Consider the following 19666-nt stretch of genomic DNA (forward strand, 5'->3'; position numbering starts at 1 on the left):
TGCATTTAAGTGGTGGTGTAGCTCAGATTCATTGATAGGACCCTGCTGTGAAAAACATGTCATAGATGGTGAAATCTGGTCTTCCCTGTGAAATCTGTATAGTACAGGCAGGGGTGAAAGTAACTTAAAGGACTTACCGGTACGTCAGAGTCCTGAGTGGGGGCGGGGCCTCAACCAGAAGAGGCGGGGCCTTTCAAGATTTAAAGGCCCTGGGGCTCCGGCTGTGGCTGGGAGCCCCAGGGCCTTTAAATCACCCTGGAGCTACCAGCTGCAGAGGCGACAGGAGCACTGGGCCCTTTAAATCCCTGCCCGAGCCTGGCTGCCGGAGCTCCGGTGGGGATTTAAAGGGCCCGGGGCTCCCCACAGCGGCTGGAGCCCTGGGCCCTTTAAATCACTGCTGCGGAAGGCGGTCCAGTCCGGCACGGCGTACTGGCTCTTGCTGGTACGCCGTACCAGACCATACCGGCTTACTTTCACCTCTGAGTACAGGGTAAAAGTACACAAAAGACCATGATTTCACGTGGGAGACCAGCATTTCTCAAAGTGGGGATGCTCACCCAAAAGTGGGCTGTGGGGGAGGGGGGTTTGCAAGGTTATTGTAGGGGGTCACAATATTGCTACCCTTACTTCTGTGCTACCTTCAGAGCTGGGTGGCTGGAGAGTAGCAGCTGCTCAGCTCTAAAGACAGCATCCTGCCAGCATTACCACAGAAATAAGGGTAGCAATACCGTGACATCACCCCCCCTGCCCCCACCACACAACTGCTGTTTGGGTCAGGACCCCTACAGTTACAACACCATGACATTTCAGATTTTAAAATGTGAAGACTGTGAAATTGAACAAAATGGATTGTGAATTTGGTAAGGCCCTTTTCATTGATTTTAATGAAGATTAGGAGCTTACACTACTTTTGTGGAGCTACTTTTGGATTCACTGCCCCAAAACTTCCTTAACATAGTGTCTCGTTCCAAAACACTGAATACATCTAAACTTAAACTCCTGAAAACCAGCCATTCCAGGGTTAAGATACACACCACTCCAACTCTGCAATGGATGTCCTCCAGGTCTTAAACTCTGTGTCTCAAACCTTAGCTGTAGGGGTGCTCCCCAGCCCTACATTCCTTACAAACGGCAGGAGAAATATTTGGTTTCAGGTGCTGAAGTTCTATTCAAACCATTGCTACTCTTGGAGCACGTTTTGTGGGGAATCTTTCCTCTCCTTCACTGCTCAGCTGTGGTCCCTCCAAAGGGTAGCCCTGCCTTCTGTCAGATCTAAAGCTGAGGTGCCAGTGCCCGAGTATCACATCGCAGCTGAGGCAGGTGCACCCTGATGTATGCAGGAAGCTGTGCCACACCCAATATGGCCGAAGTATAGTTTGGGGCAGGAATTCTTAGGGGTGCCGCCATGTTTGGAAGGTCAGATATTAGGCCGTTCTCGCGAGGCGTGGCCGGCTGTTCCCGCCCTGCCCCGCGCCGCTGCCGCCGCTGCTCCGTGTCAGTCGTTGGCCGGTAATGGCGACCGGCGAGCTCCCCTGAGGTGACTGAGCCCGTGCCGGGCCCAGGGTGGGACGCAGCCGTCCGTGGAGGAGCAAAGCGAGGGGCTGCTGCTAACTCTACCGGGCCCCCAACCCCCACAGGATGCGTTGGGAGCTGCCCCGGGGGTGGGAGGCGGCGGCGACTCTCAGGTGAGGAGCCTGAAGGGGGAGAGCGACTGGCAGCGGCCTGTCCTCCGTCCTCAGCCGGGCCCTGCCCTGCCCTGCCTCCTGGCCGCCTCGGCTCCTGGCCTCCTGGGGAGAGGTGGAGCCCCGGGGGTGGGACGCCCTGGGGTCGGGCCCCGTGACTCGTCCCCAGCGCTGCCAGACCCACTGGACCTCCGCCCCCGGGTCTCCATAGCGCTGGGCAGCCCTGGCTCCGGGCCGTGCTGTCATTCCCTATTTAAAGAGACCTTCCCATAGGGCCATGCCCTGCACTAGCCAGCGGCCCTTTCTGCCGGGCTGATAATGCCGCCGTTAGCGAAGCCTGACCCAACTGCCCCGCTCAGCTGGGTCTAGGGGCTGGCTACTCCGCTTGGAAAATGAAACTGGGTTCGCCTCGATCACGGCTCTTCCTAGCCCACTTCTCTTTCTGCTTCCCGTGCTCGGGCATGACATCTGGGTGGTGAACGCTGTTGAATGTTCACAGCCACTTTTCATTTTAAATGTATCTATTTTTAAAAGCCACACACACCCCTTGTGTTAACATTAGGCTTGTAAAACCTTGTTTTAAAATACCAAACGTAAATTTAGTGATGGATTGACTTTCATAGCCTTGTCCTCACTTGTCTACAAAAGTCTTGGAATGCTTTCTGTATGTACACCTTGCATCCACTCATAACACAGCAAGCATTTTACAAATTTTGGTTAAGCTATTTGTTTGTGGCCTGATCTTTACACAGATTTTGTACTGGTGTGACTGTCATTTTGGGTTGTGATACTTTTTTTTAAAAACTAATATCATTATACAAGTACAGCCCCTAATGTGGGTTTAGTTATACTGGTATAGCTTACTTCCGTTTCTGTGAGGGTATGTCTTCACTACCAGCGATAAAGCGCCGTGTAGTCGTAAAAAAGCCACCCCAACCAAGGGAGTAGCTACTGGTGCACTGTCTACACTACTACTTTACAGTGCTGAAACTTGCATCGCTCAGGGTGGGATTTTTTTTCACACCCCTGAGTGGGAAAGTTTCAGTGCTGTAAAGTGGCACTGTAGACAAGGTCTAAGGAAATAAGTTATACTGGTATAATAACTGCATCCACAGTTGTGGCGGGGAATTATCCTACTGTAACTATACTAATATAATTAAAGCAGGTAAACTTTCTTGCGTAGACGAGCCCTGTAGTGCCTGGAAATATAGATTTTTATTTCAATGTGTGGTTGAATTTGTGCAGATCTACATCTAGACTGGTCAGTTTTACTTTCTGGTTCTCTTTCAGTTTACACCATAATGCAATACCTTTCATCTGAAAAATGGCTAAAAATTCTGTTATATGGGCAAGTGAGACAACTAGCTGCTTCATACAATCTTTGTCACTAAAACAGTTTCATTACTAAAATGATGTCGTTAATGGTGTGTCCACACTAACACACTAAACTTTTTGGAGCAAAGAGAGATGCTATTAAAACAAAGGTATACTGTGTCTTTTGAATACAATTTAAATTTGTTTTAAGAATTCTCAAGAATGTTTGTTTGTCTCACGCCCATGAATCAGATTACTCACATGAATATGCCATTGATTTTAATGGGACCATTCTTGGCTCAAATGAAGCAATGTTTTTCAGCCCATGTTCTTAAGCCTAACTTTAAGCATCAGAATAGTACCAGTTGAAGTCAGTAGGACTACTAATGTACTTAAAATTAGACTTTTATATTGGTATAGCCATGTCACTTAGAGGTGTGACTACTTTACCAACATATCTTACCAGCTACTGTCAGTATAAGCCCTAGTATGGACGCAATTACACTAGTATAGCTTATATTGGTTTGAACTGACATAAACTGTCCACGGTAGATGGGTTTTTGCCAGTTAACAGCATAGGCGCCAACTCCGTGGGTGCTCCGGGGCTGGAGCCCACTGGCAGCTCCCCGCCCCACTCCAGGTCGCCTCCTCCCCTGAGTGCGCCTTCCCCGCTTCTCCCCCTAGCTCTCAGTGCTTGCCACCGCAAAACAGCTGTTTTCTCAAAAATTTCTCAAAAATTGTAGACCAGTGTTTTTTACGTTCATGTGTGGAATGAATTTTGTTGTGTGCATCAATATGGAGGTGATATGTGACATATCACCTTCATATTGGTGCATATAACAAAATTAATGTGGTGGGGGTGGCGCCGAGGGGTTCGGAGTGTAGGAGGGGGCTCAAGACTGGGGCAGAGGGTTGGGGTGCAGGGGGGGGGTGTGAGGGCTCTGGCTGGGGGTGTGGGGTTTGGGTGTGGGCTGCCCTGGGGCTGCGGTGGGAAAAAGGACTCTCCTCAGCCCTCTCTCTCCACAGCAGCTTGGGGCAGGAGGAGAGGTGCCTCTCCCTGGCTGCGGCAGCTCCGGTGTGCCTGGGCTGGGCCAAGGGAGGGGCTCCTCTCCCTCGGCCATGGCAAGTCCGGGGCAGATCCACCCTGGGGCCGGCGGGGAGGGGTGCCTCTCCCCCGGCCACGGCAGGTCCGTGTTGGGGCTGGCGGGGAGGGGTGCCTCTCCCCCGGCCACGGCAGGTCCGCGGTGGGGGAGAGGCCTCTCTCCCTACTGCAGCCCTGGGGCCTAATAGGCAGCCGCACGGCTTAGAGGGAATTTAGGTCTTCACTAGACCCACTAAATCGATCCCCACTGCAGCGATCGTAGCAAAATCTATCCAGGGTAAGTGTAGACATGGCCTGACACCTGGCATACTTGTACCAGCATTGGGGCTTTAGGGCATTGCATTTAGCTGCCTCTCTGATCACACGGCAGTATTGCAGAATATGCAGTCTTGGTCAGCTAAACCGGACTTTTATTAGGTGGAAGGAAAAAGGAGAGAGACCTAATTGGGGGGATCTGTGGGGGACAAAGTCTCACATCCCAGATGATATTTGGGATTTAGCTGGAGCTGGCGATGTTATCTGGCTCACTCTCTGCCCCCGTCTGGTCAGTACATCTTTGAGGATCGGGATGAAGAAGTTCTGGGGGTCCCAGGAGACAGTAGGCGTGGCAGCCATGATGATAAAGCTCACTACAATGGTTGTTAGTAGAGAGCAGCTTCTTCTGCTAATTTTTCCAAAAAGTATTTTCTTTGTAAGGGAGTGTAGGGTGGAATAGACCATCTTCTCATTATTTTGTCCACCAATAGGTCCAGTTTCAACACATTAATTTTTGGTTCATTCATTTCCGGTCCTCTTCATCTCTGGTTTACCAGTTATATTCTTAACACAGTCCTTGAATGGGATCAGTAAAGCCCTTTCTGTTTAAATTAATTCAGTCTTTCTTAAACAATTTTATGTAACAGGACATTGTGACAATTTATGAACTTTCATTCATTGTTTATAGATGAGCTTACAATTAGGCTGTTATTACAACAACTCTTCCTCATTGGGTATGAATAAACAGTAATTTTTCTTTGAGGGTCTCTGTGTATTCCTTCACTTGGAACCCAGGCACTTGCTTGGCAAGGTTCTAGACTATCCTTACAGCTATTTCTGTTGGAAGCAGTGTGGGCTGTGCTTTGTAGTACTGAATGTTCAAAGCCCGAGGTTATAAGTTATTGACTCTGCACTTCCCTTTTCAGTTTCTACTTTCTTGTCATACTTGGCGGGTGTAGGAATATTAAGCTTGTGCCTGAATCAGACCACATCAAATGTTCCTCTTTACGCAACCTTTGGTAAATAATTTTAAGGTGTTTTAATTGTATTTAGCTGTGTGTGTCAGAGAGAGATAATTTAGCTTGTAGAACCACTGTGGTTCAGTGCTAGCTATTGCTAGGTGGTACCTTACCTGGGCCACCATACTTGAGTGAGTTATCCATAGCCTTTCTTTCTCCACCTTTTTGTTGGAATTGAATTGGAAAAAGAAAAGTAGTGGCATTCTCAGATACTTTGCCTACAAACCAAGCTCTGCAAACTTCAGGTGAAAAAATGAGACACCCGTTCATTATGCAGATCTTCCTTTGATGATCATTCCTCAGCTGATCAGTCTTTCTGATAGAGAATTTTTTTTTTAAATGAAACCTTAGATTCTGATGCACAGGATGGTAGACAACTCCCCCCCCCCCAAGTTTCAACTAGCTGAGCCACACTAAGTGAGCCAGTTTGAGCCTTAACTTTTTTCAAGGCTATGGGTATGTCTACACTACGGGATTACTCCGAATTTACAGAATTCGATTTTTGGCAACCGATTGTATAAAGTCGAGTGCATGCGGGCACACTAAGCACATTAATTTGGCGATGTGTGTCCATGTACCAAGGCTAGCATCGACTTCTGGAGCATTGCACCGTGGGTAGCTATCCCATAGTTCCTGCAGTCTCCCCCGCCCATTGGAATTCTGGGTTGAGATCCCAATGCCTGATGGGGCAAAAAACATTGTCGCTGGTGGTTCTGGGTACAGCCTCATCTCTCCCTCCATGAAAGCAACGGCAGACAACCGTTTCACGCCTTTTTTCCTGGGTGAACACTGCAGACGCCATACCACGGCAAGCATGGAGCCCGCTCAGCTCAAGATAGCAGTCATGAACATTGTAAAAACCTTGCGCATTATCGTGCAGTTTATGCTGAACCAGAACCTGAAAAACCAGGGGAGGAGGAGGCTGCGACTGCAGCACGGTGATGAGAGTGATGAGGACATGGACATGGACACAGAATTCTCTCAAACCGCGGGCCCTGGCGCTTTGGAGATCATGGTGTTAATGGGGCAGGTGCTAGCCATGGAACGCCAATTCTGGGCCCGGGAAACAAGCACAGACTGGTGGGACCGCATAGTGTTGCAGGTGTGGGACGATTCCCAGTGGCTGCGAAACTTTTGCATGCGTAAGGGCACTTTCATGGAACTTTGTGACTTGCTTTCCCCTGCCCTGAAGCACCAGAATACCAAGATGAGAGCAGCCCTCACAGCTGAGAAGCGAGTGGCGATAGCCCTGTGGAAGCTTGCAACGCCAGACAGCTACCGGTCAGTCGGGAATCAATTTGGAGTGGGCAAATCTACTGTGGGGGCTGCTGTGATGCAAGTAGCCAAAGCAATCACTGAGCTGCTGCTACCAAAGGTAGTGACTCTGGGAAATGTGCAGGTCATAGTGGATGGCTTTGCTGCAATGGGATTCCCTAACTGTGGTGGGGCGATAGATGGAACCCATATCCCTATCTCGGCACCGGAGCACCAGGGCAGCCAGTACATAAACCGCAAGGGGTACTTTTCAATGGTGCTGCAAGCACTGGTGGATCACAAGGGACGTTTCACCAACATCAACGTGGGCTGGCCGGGAAGGGTTCATGACGCTCGCGTCTTCAGGAACACTAATCTGTTTAAACGGCTGCAGCAAGGAATTTACTTCCCAGACCAGAAAATAACCGTCGGGGATGTTGAAATGCCTATAGTTATCCTTGGGGACCCAGCCTACCCCTTAATGCCATCGCTCATGAAGCCATACACAGGCAGCCTGGACAGTAGTCAGGAGCTGTTCAACTACAGGCTGAGCAAGTGCAGAATGGTGGTAGAATGTGCATTTGGACGTTTAAAGGGTCGCTGGCGCACTTTACTGACTCGCTCAGACCTCAGCCAAACTAATATCCCCATTGTTATTGCTGCTTGCTGTGTTCTCCACTATCTCTGTGAGAGTAAGGGGGAGACCTTTTATGGCAGGGTGGGAGGCTGAGGCAAATCGCCTGGCTGCTGATTACGTGCAGCCAGACACCAGGGCGATTAGAAGAGCACACCAGGAAGCGCTGCGTATCAAAGAAGCTTTCAAAACCAGTTTCATGACTGGCCAGGCTACCGTGTGAAAGTTCTGTTTGTTTCTCCTTGATTGACTCATTCCCTGTAAGGAAACCACCCTCCCCCCTTCAATCACAGCTTGCTTTCAAAGGAAATAAAGACACTATCGTTTAAAAATCATGTATTCTTTATTAATTGATTATAAACATAGGGAGAGAACTGACAAGGTAGCCCGGGTGGGGTTTGGGAGGAGGATAGGAGGGAAGGAAAAGGACACTTCAAAAGTTCAAAATAATGACAGCCTTTTTTGCTTGGGCTGTCCACTGGGGTGGAGTGGGCCGGTGCATGGAGCCTTCCACCCCGCGTTCTTACACATCTGCGTGAGGAGGCTATGGAACATGGTGATGGGGGGAGGGCGGTTATACAGGGGCTGCAGCGGCACTCTGTGATCCTGCTGCCATTCCTGAAGCTCCACCAGATGCCGGAGCATGTCTGTTTGCTCACGCAGCAGCCCCAGCGTTGCATCCCGCCACCTCTCCTCTCGAGTGTCTTTCCTCTCTTCATGTTGGTCCTTCATGTCCTCACGTTGGTCCCTCCTGTCCTCATGTTCACTGGCATCTTTCCTGTACTTTGATACCGTGTCCTTCCACACATTCAGATGAGCTCTTTCATTGCGGGTCGATTCCATGATTTCAGAGAATATTTCGTCTCGTGTCCGTTTTTTTCGCCGCCTTATCTGAGATAGCCTTCGGGACGGAGGAGGGAGGCTCGAAAAATTTGCAGCTGCAGGAGGGAGGGATAAAAGGGAGAGAAGTATTTAAAAAGATACATTTTACAGGACAATGCTTATACTCTTTCACGATGAACAACACTATTCACATTACATAGCACATGTGATTTTGGTACAAGGTCGCATTTTGCATCTTAATATTGAGTGCCTGCGGCTTTGGGTATTAAAGATCACAGACGCAGGTCTGGGCAACAGAATTCGGCTTGCATGCGGCCATGGTAAGCCATTGTCTTTCGGCTTCTGCAGCCTTCATAAAAGCAGCGCCCTCCTTTCCCACATACCAAGCAAAGCCCGTTGAGTGGTGCGGTTTTCCTGTTAACGTGCAGCAGCAGAAACCAAACTAACCCCCCCCTTCCAATTCTCTGGGATGATCGCTTTACCCCTCCCCCCACTGCGTGGCTGGTATCAGGGAAGATCCCTGCTAGTCAAACGCGAAAAGCTCAGCGCCAATTATTTCTCCCCCCGCCCGCTTGGCTAACTGCAGGGAAGGATTTCTTTTCAGCCACAGGCAAACAGTCTAGTAGGAACGGCCACCTCTGTCCCCTTAATTAAATTCCCGTATTTCAACTAGGTTACCATGAACGATATCACTCTCCTGAGGATAACACAGCAAGATAAAGAACGGATGTTGCTTGAATGCCAGCAAACACCGGGACCATACGCTGCCAGGCTTTGTCATGCAATGATACCAGATTACTTGCTACTAGCATGGCGTGGTCAAGTGTCCTACCATGGAGGACGGAATAAGGCTGCAGTGCCCAGAAACCTTCTGTAAAGGCTTTTGGAGTACCTCCAGGAGAGCTTCATGGAGATGTCCCTGGAGGATTTCCGCTCCATCCCCAGACACGTTAACAGACTTTTCCAGTAGCTGTACTGGCCGTGAATGCATCCCAAGTCCTCAGGGCAAATTAATCATTAAAAAACTATTGCTTTTAAACCATGTTTTATATTTACAAAGGTACAGTCACCAGAGGTCCCTTCCATGGCTTCAGGGTCTGGGATAATGTCTTGGGAGGGTACTTCAGTCAGGCTGAGAAAAAGATCCTGGCTGTTGGGGAGAACGGAGTGCTGTGTGCTCTCCGCAAGCTCGTCCTCCTCCTCCTCTGCAGAATCCTCAGGCATGGCTGAGATTACCCCCTCCTCGGAATCCATGGTCAGGGGTGGGGTAGTGGTGGCGGCCCCCCCCAGAATTGCATGCAGCTCAGCGTAGAAGTGGCATGTCTGCGGCTCTGACCCAGACCTTCCGTTTGCTTCTTTGATTTTCTGGTAGGCTTGTCTGAGCTCCTTAACTTTCACGCGGCACTGTAGTGAGTCCCTATTGTGGCCTCTCTCCATCATGCCCTTGGAGATTTTTTCAAATGTTTTGGCATTTCGTCTTTTGGAACGTAGTTCTGCTAGCATGGAATCCTCTCCCCATATAGCGAGCAGATCCAGTACCTCCCGTACGGTCCATGCTGGTGCTCTTTTTCGATTTTCGGACTGCATGGTTACCTGTGCTGATGAGCGCTGCGTGATCACCTGTGCTCTCCACGCTGGGCAAACAGGAAATGAAATTCAAAAGTTCGCGGGGCTTTTCCTGTCTACCTGGCCAGTGCATCCGAGTTCAGATTGCTGTCCAGAGCGGTCACAATGGTGCACTGTGGGATAGCTCCCGGAGGCCGATACCGTCGAATTGCGGCCACACTAACCCTAATTCGAAATGGCAATGTCGATTTTTGGCGCTACTCCCCTCGTCGGGGAGGAGTACAGAAATCGATTTTAAGAGCCCTTTATGTCGAAGTAAATGGCTTCATTGTGTGGACGGGTGCAGGGTTAATTTGATTTAACGCTGCTAAATTCGACCTAAACTCATAGTGTAGACCAGGCCTATTGTCAGAGAAGGCATGTTGCCTGTGTGAATTTTCCCTCAACTAAGCTATCTCTGGTTGGTGAGGGACTCAGTAATTCGGATGAAGTCTCCTTAGCTTGGCTTTCTTGCTTCTTCTCATCCTTTGTTATTTTGGTCTCTCGTAGATTTTAAGACCAGAAGGGGCCATCAAGATTGTCTAGTCCAGGGGTTCTCAAACTGGGGGGTTGTGACCCCTCAAGGGGTCACAAGGTTATTACATGGGGGGTCACAAGCTGTCAGCCTCCACCCTCAAGCCCCGCTTTGCCTCCAGCATTTACAATAGTGTTAAATACAAAAAAAGTGTTTTTAATTTATAAGGGTGGGGGGGTCACACTCATAGGTTTGCTGTGTGAAAGGGGTCACCAATACAAAAGTTTGAGGAAAAACTTGTCTTGTCTGACCTCCTGCACGTTGCAGGCCACAGAACCTCACTCACCCAGTCCTGTAATAGATCCCGTAACCTCTTGCTGAGGTTGTTCTCCATGTCCACTGAAGCTAGGACAAGAATTAATGGGCTTAAACTGCAGCAAGGGAGATTTAGGTTAGATCAGTGATACTCAGATTGAGGCTCGTGAGAGCCACAAGTGGCTCTTTAATGTGTCTCTTGTGACTCTTTAGGAAATGCTATGCAGATTTTATGCAGATCCTGTTGTTTCTGTGCTGGTGGCAGCTGAGGCAATGATAATGGTTTAGAGGTATGGAAGACTTCCATATGAAGAGAGCTGAAAAGTATTAGGAATTTTAGCGTGGAGAGGAATAAGAGGTTGCATGAATAGTATATAGAGCAGGGGCCGGCAGCCTTTCAGAAGTGGTGTGCTGAGTCTTCATTTATTCACTCTAATTTAAGGTTTCACGTGCCAGTAATACATTTTAACGTTTTTAGAAGGTATGTTTCTATTAAGTCTATAATATATAACTAAACTATTGTTGTATGTAAAGTAAATAAGGTTTTTAAAATGTTTAAGAAGCTTCATTTAAAATTAAATTAAAATGCAGAGCCCCCCGGACCGGTGGCCAGGAACCGGGCAGTGTGAGTGCCATTGAAAATCAGCTCGCATGCTGCCTTCGGCACGCGTGCCATAGGTTGCCTACCCCTGATATAGAGGTTGGTTAGGAGCTCCTGCTTCTCATAATACAAGAGCAGGGGACATACATTACCTTTTGTTTTTAATGTAAGTGATAAAAGGAAGCACTTTTTTTTACTCTGGATACAGCTAACATGTGGAACTCTCTGCTTAAATACATGATTGAGGTAAAGAGCTTAGCAGAATTCCAGGACCTTATGCTTATTACATAGTTGTCCATTAGGAGGTTTTACATCTTCTTGGAAACATGTTACTTGCTACTGGCAGAGACAGGCTACTGTGCTAAATGGGCCAGTGGTCTTATCTGTTATGTCATTCTGAATTCTTAGTTAGAAGAAGGTTTATGAAAAGTGCCTGCCACAGAAAAAAAATTAAGAGAATTGGGCTATCCATAAACATGTTGATTATATAAAGAGCTTCCAAAGATTTGCTGCTGTTTGGGCTTTTTGTGATGTCTTACAACATTACATTAATTTTTGAGAAACACAAGAATAAAAGATGTACTTTTAAACTGGTTTGGTTCAGTTAAATATCTACACTTGGGTCATTAACAGTAGTGCATAATATAACACAATTAAAATGTGACTTCAAGAATTTAGATTGTACATCTCTCTAATAAGTAGCACAGTAACTTAGGATTTAAAAGCAATTTCTCTAATATTAACAGGTTTACGGCTAAATAGGCGATGACCCTTTAAATGGGCTGTTTGTTCTACCTTTGATGAGCACATATTTCAGTGGGTTTTTCAGAGAGTAGCTGTATCCTCAGACTTTTCTGGTAAGTGTTCCTTCCTGCCTTTTAAACCCTGTTCTTTCAGACTACCACCTTAGTTTATAGGTTAAGTGTTTGACTAGAATTTTGAAGGAAATTTTGTTTGTCATTGGTTATAACAACTTAAGAAATTGACCAGCAAGGGAGCCAGCCACCTTCCCACTTAGCCAATACTGACTTGATTTTCAGTAAGTTTTTAGATGTGAATTTGTGTGTGTGAAAATGTGTATTTATTTTGCTTTTGCAGTAATTGATATTTATATGCAAATCCTTAATTGCATGCCCACATGGCTAGAGTGGTGCGATTTTATCGTGTGTGCATGTGTAAATTGTGGATTTGCTTGTGCATCTGATAAAGTGTGCACAAAATAGGTTGTGGTGTTTGGCACACTCTTGCTTATGTACATATGTACTGAAAATGAGTCCCAATTTTCCAAGTTAAATTCAATCCTTAGTTTAAGTTTTGTGCATTTGGGTAAATACTGATGGATCTAAAGCCAGTTGAATATAAAGAATTTCCTGTTGTCTTTCCTCAGCAGTCACTTCAGAATGTTATTTTTAGAATGCATATTTTTCTGATATTACTGAAATTTTGAGATAACTGGTTGTTATGTTGATATATAAAAGTACTCCTCTATCTCGATATAACGCTGTCCTTGGGAGCCAAAAAATCTTACCGCGTTATAGGTGAAACCGCGTTATATTGAACTTGCTTTGATCCACCGGAGTGCGCAGCCCCGCTCCCGCCCCAGAGCACTGCTTTACCGCGTTATATCCGAATTCGTGTTATATCGGGTTGCGTTATATCGGGGTAGAGGTGTATATACAAATGAAGTTTGAGCTGTTTGTATGTAAAGCTATTTTACGAACTGTCCTTTCCAAATCATTGTTCATGTCAATAAATATAAGAGTTCAATTGACACTGTCATGGGTGGTAAGCTTAAAAATAGACATACCAGCTATGTTATGGTTTGCAGGCATATAGATGCGATGTTATACTTCTTTCTACCTGTCTTTGTCATGTTGAGCAGGCAGGGTGTTGAACTACACAAGAGGGTAGGGTTAGGTTCTCTGCCTGTATTATATGAGTTGAAACAATGGAAAGATGTCATGATGTCTCTCTCCATGGACCAAAACAAAATGCAGTGTGCGTCAACATCATTGTAAATAGGGCTTGAAAAGCCATTTAATGTTTTTCAGGCCCTTATGGTCAAATGGGAAATGATGCAGTATTGTCTTTCTGAATCTGTAGACTGCTCCAGTATTCCCGATCCCCTCATATCTTTCTCAAACAGCAACAGCATGAGATTAACAAGACTGGCTAGTTGCACTGCTGTTCAGATCTCTGTGTGCAGAAATGAAACTGACAAGAATCATATACAGTAGAACCGCAGAGTTACGAACACCTCGGGAATGGAGGTTGTTCATAACTCTGAACAAAACATTATGGTTGTTCTTTCAAAAGTTTACAACTGAACATTGACTTAATATACCTTTTGAAACTTCACTATGCGAAGAAAAATGCTGCTTTTAACCATCTTAATTGAAATGAAACTAGTGTAGAAACAGTTTCCTTACCTTGTCAAATCTTTTTTTAAACTTTCCCTTTATTTTTTAGTAGTTATATAGTTTTATATATATATATATATATATATATATATAGTTTTATTTATTGGTCTCTGCTGCTGCCTGATTGCATACTTCCAGTTCTAAATGAGGTGTGTGGTTGACTGGTCAGTTCATAACTTTGAGGTTCTACTGTAATTGAATAGCAGAGGCAGGCAGTGGAGCTATTCACAAGGTGGAGTAGAGCAGAGCGTACCATGCCCCTGTTTGTAGAAGCTAGGAGCTGGGGAGAAGTTGAGTAGCAATTGGGATGCTGAGGTAGTAGACCTTTATACTCCTGTTGTGGCTGTGTTCTTAACCAGTAGTGATTGTCTGCAGTGGAAGACTGCAAGAAGTTCAGAAATTTAAGACAGTGTCAACTGTATATTTACAGTTTTGTTCTTTTGTATTGCCTTGGTTCAGCTCAATCCACTTGACTTTTTGCTCTGGATGCAAGTTGCAAGCAACAACTTTGAAGAATATTTTTTAAATTCTCTATTAAAAGCTTTGGGAACACATAGAGTTCAACATTACACTGCATTGTTACAGAGTAGTGAAATATAGAATGTAAAACATTTGGTGTTTGTACAGCACCTACCACAGTTGGGTCCTGGTCCATAACTAGGTGCTACTATGGCTGGTCCACAACTGGGGCTGATAGGTGATTAATAAACTCAGTTAATTACACAGAACTTTTTATTTTATCTCCTCTCTTTATTAAGAAAATGTGCATTGGCTAGAAGTACTTTTTGGCCATAATTACTGTCCAGTAGCTTCCAGTATGTTGCTGTTTGGGCTAAGATCTTGGGATGGATGCACCCAAACTCTCAAAATTGCCTTCGTGAAAGGATGGAAGGTTCTTTTCATAAACATTTGCTTTCCACTTTTCTAATATAGCAGTTTTCAGCTGGTTCATGTCTCTTCGTCACTGGATGAAATTTCTAATATAGGGCAACATTGTGCCTTGCAGCCTGAATCATTTGATACCGAAAGCAGCTGTTCGGCATGAATGGTTTCCCCAGTCTCCATTCCAGAAGCAGAGTTCTGGAACTTAGCTTGCCTGATTCTTGTGACTCTTGATATTAAATTTAGTGCTCTCTAGAACAGTAGTCACCAACTGGTAAATCGTGATCAACTGGTTGATCGTGGAGCCTCTGTCAGTCGATCTCAGACACAGTCTAGGGTTGTCAACCTTCCTGCAGCTAAACCGGGAGATTGGCCACTAACAGTCCAGCGATGCAGCAGGGCTAGCCTGCCCTGGTCCTGTGCCGCTCCCAGAAGCGACTGGCATATCCAGCAGTGGCTCCTGGAGGTTGGGGGGTCTCTGCGCACTGCCCTTGCCTGTAGGCACCGCCCCCGCAGCTCCCATTGGCTACCTGCACCCCAACCCGCTGCCCGAGCCCTGAGCCCCCTCCCAGAGCCAGCACCCTGCACCCCCACCTTGTGCCCCAGCCCTGACCCCCCTCCTGCACCCAAACTCCCTCCCAGAGCCTGCACCCTGAACCCCCTCCTGTACCCCAACTCCCTCCCCCATGCTCTGAACTCCTCGTCCCCAGCCCAGAGCCTGCACCCACTCCCGCACTCCAACCCCCTGTCCTAGCCCGGTGAAAGTGAGTGAGGGTGTGGGAGAGCCAGCGACAGAGGAAGGGGGGATGGAGTGAGCAGGGCGGGGCCTTGGAGAAGGGGCGGGGCAGAGGCGGGGCCGAGGCGGGGCCTTGGAGCGGGGGCAAGGGTGTTTGGGTTTGTGTGATTACTGTTGTTTCTACATTTTCTTTGAGGTAGATCCTGGGTTGCACTTACATTCAAAAAGTGGTCTTGTGCTTAAAAAGTTTGGAGACCTCTGCTCTAGAATTTCTGCAGTGCTTATATTTCTACACTGTTACACGCTCCACTAACGTGTATGTTCCCTCTTTCACCTATTGCCTTTCCAGCACTTAGCTAGGTATGTCTGCTTTAACCTTTCCCTAAAGCAAGGGGTATCTAAAGGTCTGGGCCACTAGAGCAGCTTGATGAACTACTCCTTTCTTACAACTTTTGGGGGGCATTGAGACAAATTCTATAGGGTAAGTTACATGTGGTGTAGTTGTAGCCATGTTGGTCCCAGGATATTAGAGAGACAAGGTGGGTGAGGTAGTATCTTTTATTGGACCAACTTCTGTTTGTGATAAAGACAAGCTTTTGAGCCACACAGAGCTCTTCTTTGGGTCTTGTAAAAGTTCTCCAAGTGTCACAGCTAAGTGCAAGGTGGAACAGATTGTTTAGCACGAGCTAAATAAATCCAGTGTGTCTGTTCAGTCCATAATTTTTAATGTCTAGCAAAGTTATGAATTTAAGCTCCCAGGTTTGTCTTTTGAAAGTGTTGTGCAGGTTTCCTTTGAGGATGAGGACTCATAGGTCAGACAGAATGATCGTCTTGTGAAAAGTGTTCACTCAGGTCATAGGGCGTTCTTGTCTTTTATCATTTTTCTATGTGAGTTCATTGAAGAGCATAGTGATTGTCTGGTTTCATCCACACAGTTGTTATTTAGGCATTTAGTTAACTTTATGTGGTATACCACATATTGTGACAGGCATGTGTAGTTACTCATGCGGCTCAAGTGGTAGCAGTCGAAGTTGGAGATCTGAGAGTCCAGGTTTCAAATTTTGCCATTGACCCTTTGGGATGTCCTTGTAGTGGTACATGATAGATTTACCATTCACAGAAAATACTGGAGGTGACCTATTGGCTAGCGAAGTGGGGTAAATTAGAAGGTTTTGGTTTCATGGAGCATTGGGCCACCTTTTATGGGAAGAGGAGCCCTGTATAGTTGGGTGGCCTTCATCTCAACAGTAGAGGAACAAGTCCTGTGAGTAACAGAGGATTTTGGGAAGTGATGGAGGAAGAGCCTTTCATTCAGAACTGCTGGGCTCCACAACAGGAGGAGAAGGTTGGTGTCTGGGGGTATGGGGTAGAGGAGAGAGAGAACTAGTTTTCTCATCCCAACCCTTCAGTCATTGATGAAGAGCAGGATGGATTTTTCGTGTAGTGACCTGCCTGCTGGATAATTTAAGGGTTGACTTCAGTTATTCTGAAGGGCACTAAGAATAGCTCTTATAACTTCCAATATAAATCTTGGTCACATTTTAATGTTCATCTTCTAATTTTGCCTTTTCATCCTCCATAACAAGAATTCCCTCAAAACCTTGTGGTGATTGTTGAGCTATTGGTAGAATATATTTAAGTTCATGGGCTTTGAGGGAAAAAGAGGTGCTGACTAATGAGAAATCTTGTTGACTGTGGAGGCTTCTTTTCAGGACTCTTAAAACACAGTCCTCTTAAAATCACTTTATTCCTTTGTACTGCTCTTTTTTCAAAGCACTTTCCTTTTAAATACTCCCACTCCCAGTTTAAATTTGCTTTTTAAAGAAAATTTGCATGTATTATGTAACCACTTTTTGCATGTTACTTATTTTTTCTAAGAGATCATCGATCCATACTATTGAGTTGTTTTTTCCTTCTTTTTCAGGCAACAATAACCAGTAGTATTGAAGGAATTTGGATGTGTTCCTTGGCCTTAGAACATGCATGATAGACTTCAATGGGAATTTTACCATTGATTTCACTGAGAGCAAGATTGGGGCCTTGGTCTATTTCCTGCTTCCAGTGTTGTGCTCTGCAGTCTAGCCTGCCTCTACAGAAAGTAGTCTTTCTCACTTCAAACTGGAGTAATTTTCTCACAGAAAGGTCTGTCTTACTCGTTCATAAGCTGAATTTTTTTAGTAAAAAAGGGAAGCACCAGAGAAGGGGGTCGGCTTATGAACAGATATAGAGAGGGAGAGGTGGGACACAGTCCCTCCCCCCAACAGAGGGAGCAAGGAGAGGCAGCACAGCCAGTAGAGACAGAAGAGAAGAGGTGGGGCCAGAGTCTCTCTGCTTCTGGCCACGCTGCTCTCCCCCCAGCCTCCGAAGCAGCTGCAGCTGCGGGGCTGGCAGGCTGCAGCCATGCTGCTCGGCCCCGCCCCCCGGAGCAGGCTGCGGCCGCGCCGCCCGGGCTGGCCCGCCGGAGCAGGCTGTGGCCGCGCCGCCCGGGCTGGCCCTCTCCAGATAAGGTGGGAAGGGATGGGATGGGGAGAGTGTGGGGGTCCCAGGCGAGGGGTGGGGTCATGTGAGGGGTGGTCACAGGGATTACTCCTCTGACTCCCAGCTTCTCCCCCCCCAAAAATTTTTCCCACCAGTTGCTGTCCCGGCCTGTCAGGGTAAGCAGCTGGCATGCCGGGACACTTTGTTTACTTAGGTTTACCTCCGCGCCTGCAGATGATCGAGGTAAACAAACCATCTCGGCCCACCAGCGGCTTATCCTGATGGTCCGGGAGCCAAAGTTTGGTGACCCCTGAATTATAGGGTCAGCTTATGAACGGGTTATAAAAATTTTCCATTTTTACTTATCCATCTTGGGGGGGTCGGCTTATAAACGAACCAGCTTATGATCGAGTATATACGGTATATATCCCTCTGAAGACAGCTATTTAAAAATTTGTTTTCACTGCTTTATGGAAGTGGGTCTACATGGGGGTCTGCTTCACACCGAAGTGACAGGAAGAGCAATTTCAGATACTAAGATACTACTACAATAATGTGGGCTATATAAATCCATAGATTGGCTTCAGGACAGAGGTTCCTCAACCTGAGGAATTTCTGGGGCCCTTAGTGTCAGATGACCCAGAATGGCAGGATGATTACAGGTCTTTAACCTTCAAAGTTTGTTCCTCTGTCAACTTTAATCTTGGTTTTACTCTACCCAAAGCTCATTAATAGGGTGACCAGATCGCAAGAGTGAAATATCAGGACACATTGGGCGAGCGGGGGCAGGTAGAGATCGACAACGACAGACACAGGTGCACAGAGCCATGAGAGGGGGCCCTAGGAAACTGCAAGAGGGGTTTTACGGCCCCTGCTGCAGCCCGCAGCACAAGCCACAGGGCAAGGACACCTATTGAATTCAATGAGAATTTTGCATGTGAATTGATGTACCTAGTTCTGAGATTATAAAGCCAGAAGGGATCCGGTGATCACCTGGTCTCACGACCTATATAGCACAGACAAAGAACTTTCCCAAAATAATTCCTAGAGGATAGCTTTTAGAAAAAGCTTTTAGAAAAACACCATGACCCTTAGTATATTGTTAATCGTTAATTACTCTCACCATTGAAAAGGTATGCCTTATATCCAGTCTGAATTTGTGTAGCTGCAACTTCCAACCATTGGCTCATGCTCTACCGTTCTCTGCTAGACTGAAGTACCCATTATTAACTATTTGTTCCCCATGTAGATACTTACAGTCTATAACCAAGTCACTTCTTAACCTTCTTTTTGTTAAGCCAAATAGATTGAGGTCCTTGAGTCGATCACTATAAGGCATGTTTTATAATCCTTTAATCAGTCTTGTGACTCTTCTCTGAACACTCTCCAATTTATCAATATCCTTCTTAAATTGTGCATACCAGGACTGGACACAGTATTCCAGCAGTGGTTGCACCAGTGCCAAATACAGAGATAAAATAACCTCTCTACTCCTGCTTGAGAGTCCCCTATTTAGGCATCTGGTCACCCTATTTCTGTATGCATTTCCCCAGGTTTTTTTGCAAAAATCAAAACTGAACTGCCCCAGAAATTCTGTCATGTGGAATCATCGTGTAACTTGCATGGCTCCAACCCTGCCGATGAACCTTTAGATCCACTGCACAGACTTCTGCCACTTGAGCTAATGGAGTAAGTGATGGCAGAGGCAGTAGGTTGTCATCCTATATGTGATAGATCAGCTCTATAGGGGGATGAGACACTTTTTTTGCCACTGGGTTTCACAGATATCTGCTGACAGAAGAGGAACTGTGAAACTCAGGAATCCTGGGTCTATTCCAGGCTCCTGAACGGAGTGGTCTCTAGTAGTCAAAGACCCTTCTTCCCCATCCCCTCCAGTCTGTCTATCCTATTGCTGTCTAACCCGCCCCAGCTCCTCATCTGATTTCAACTGCCCCCCACTACTGCTTTGGATTCCTTGTCCCAGTTTCCTGGTCCTGTCTCAGTCTCCTCTCTCCCCGCCCCCATCCCTCAGATGGGATGTTCGTTCCAGA

The 19666-nt window shown here is 46.6% G+C and overlaps 1 protein-coding gene across 1 annotated transcript in view; it reads left to right on the forward strand.

Moving 5' to 3' along the window:
- Positions 1–1480: 1480 nt before the first annotated feature.
- The window catches only part of LOC113407511 (centrosome-associated protein 350-like), a 167587-nt gene continuing 149401 nt past the window's right edge, over positions 1481–19666 (forward strand). Inside the window, exon 1 of the mRNA XM_026656103.1 lies at positions 1481–1685. The gene's annotated coding sequence lies outside the window, so the exon portion shown is untranslated. The remainder of the gene's footprint in view (positions 1686–19666) is intronic.

This window comes from Terrapene carolina, unplaced genomic scaffold (genome assembly GCF_002925995.2).
Source record: "Terrapene carolina triunguis isolate 2854851 unplaced genomic scaffold, T_m_triunguis-2.0 Scaffold212, whole genome shotgun sequence".
NCBI classification, from domain to species: domain Eukaryota; kingdom Metazoa; phylum Chordata; order Testudines; family Emydidae; genus Terrapene; species Terrapene triunguis.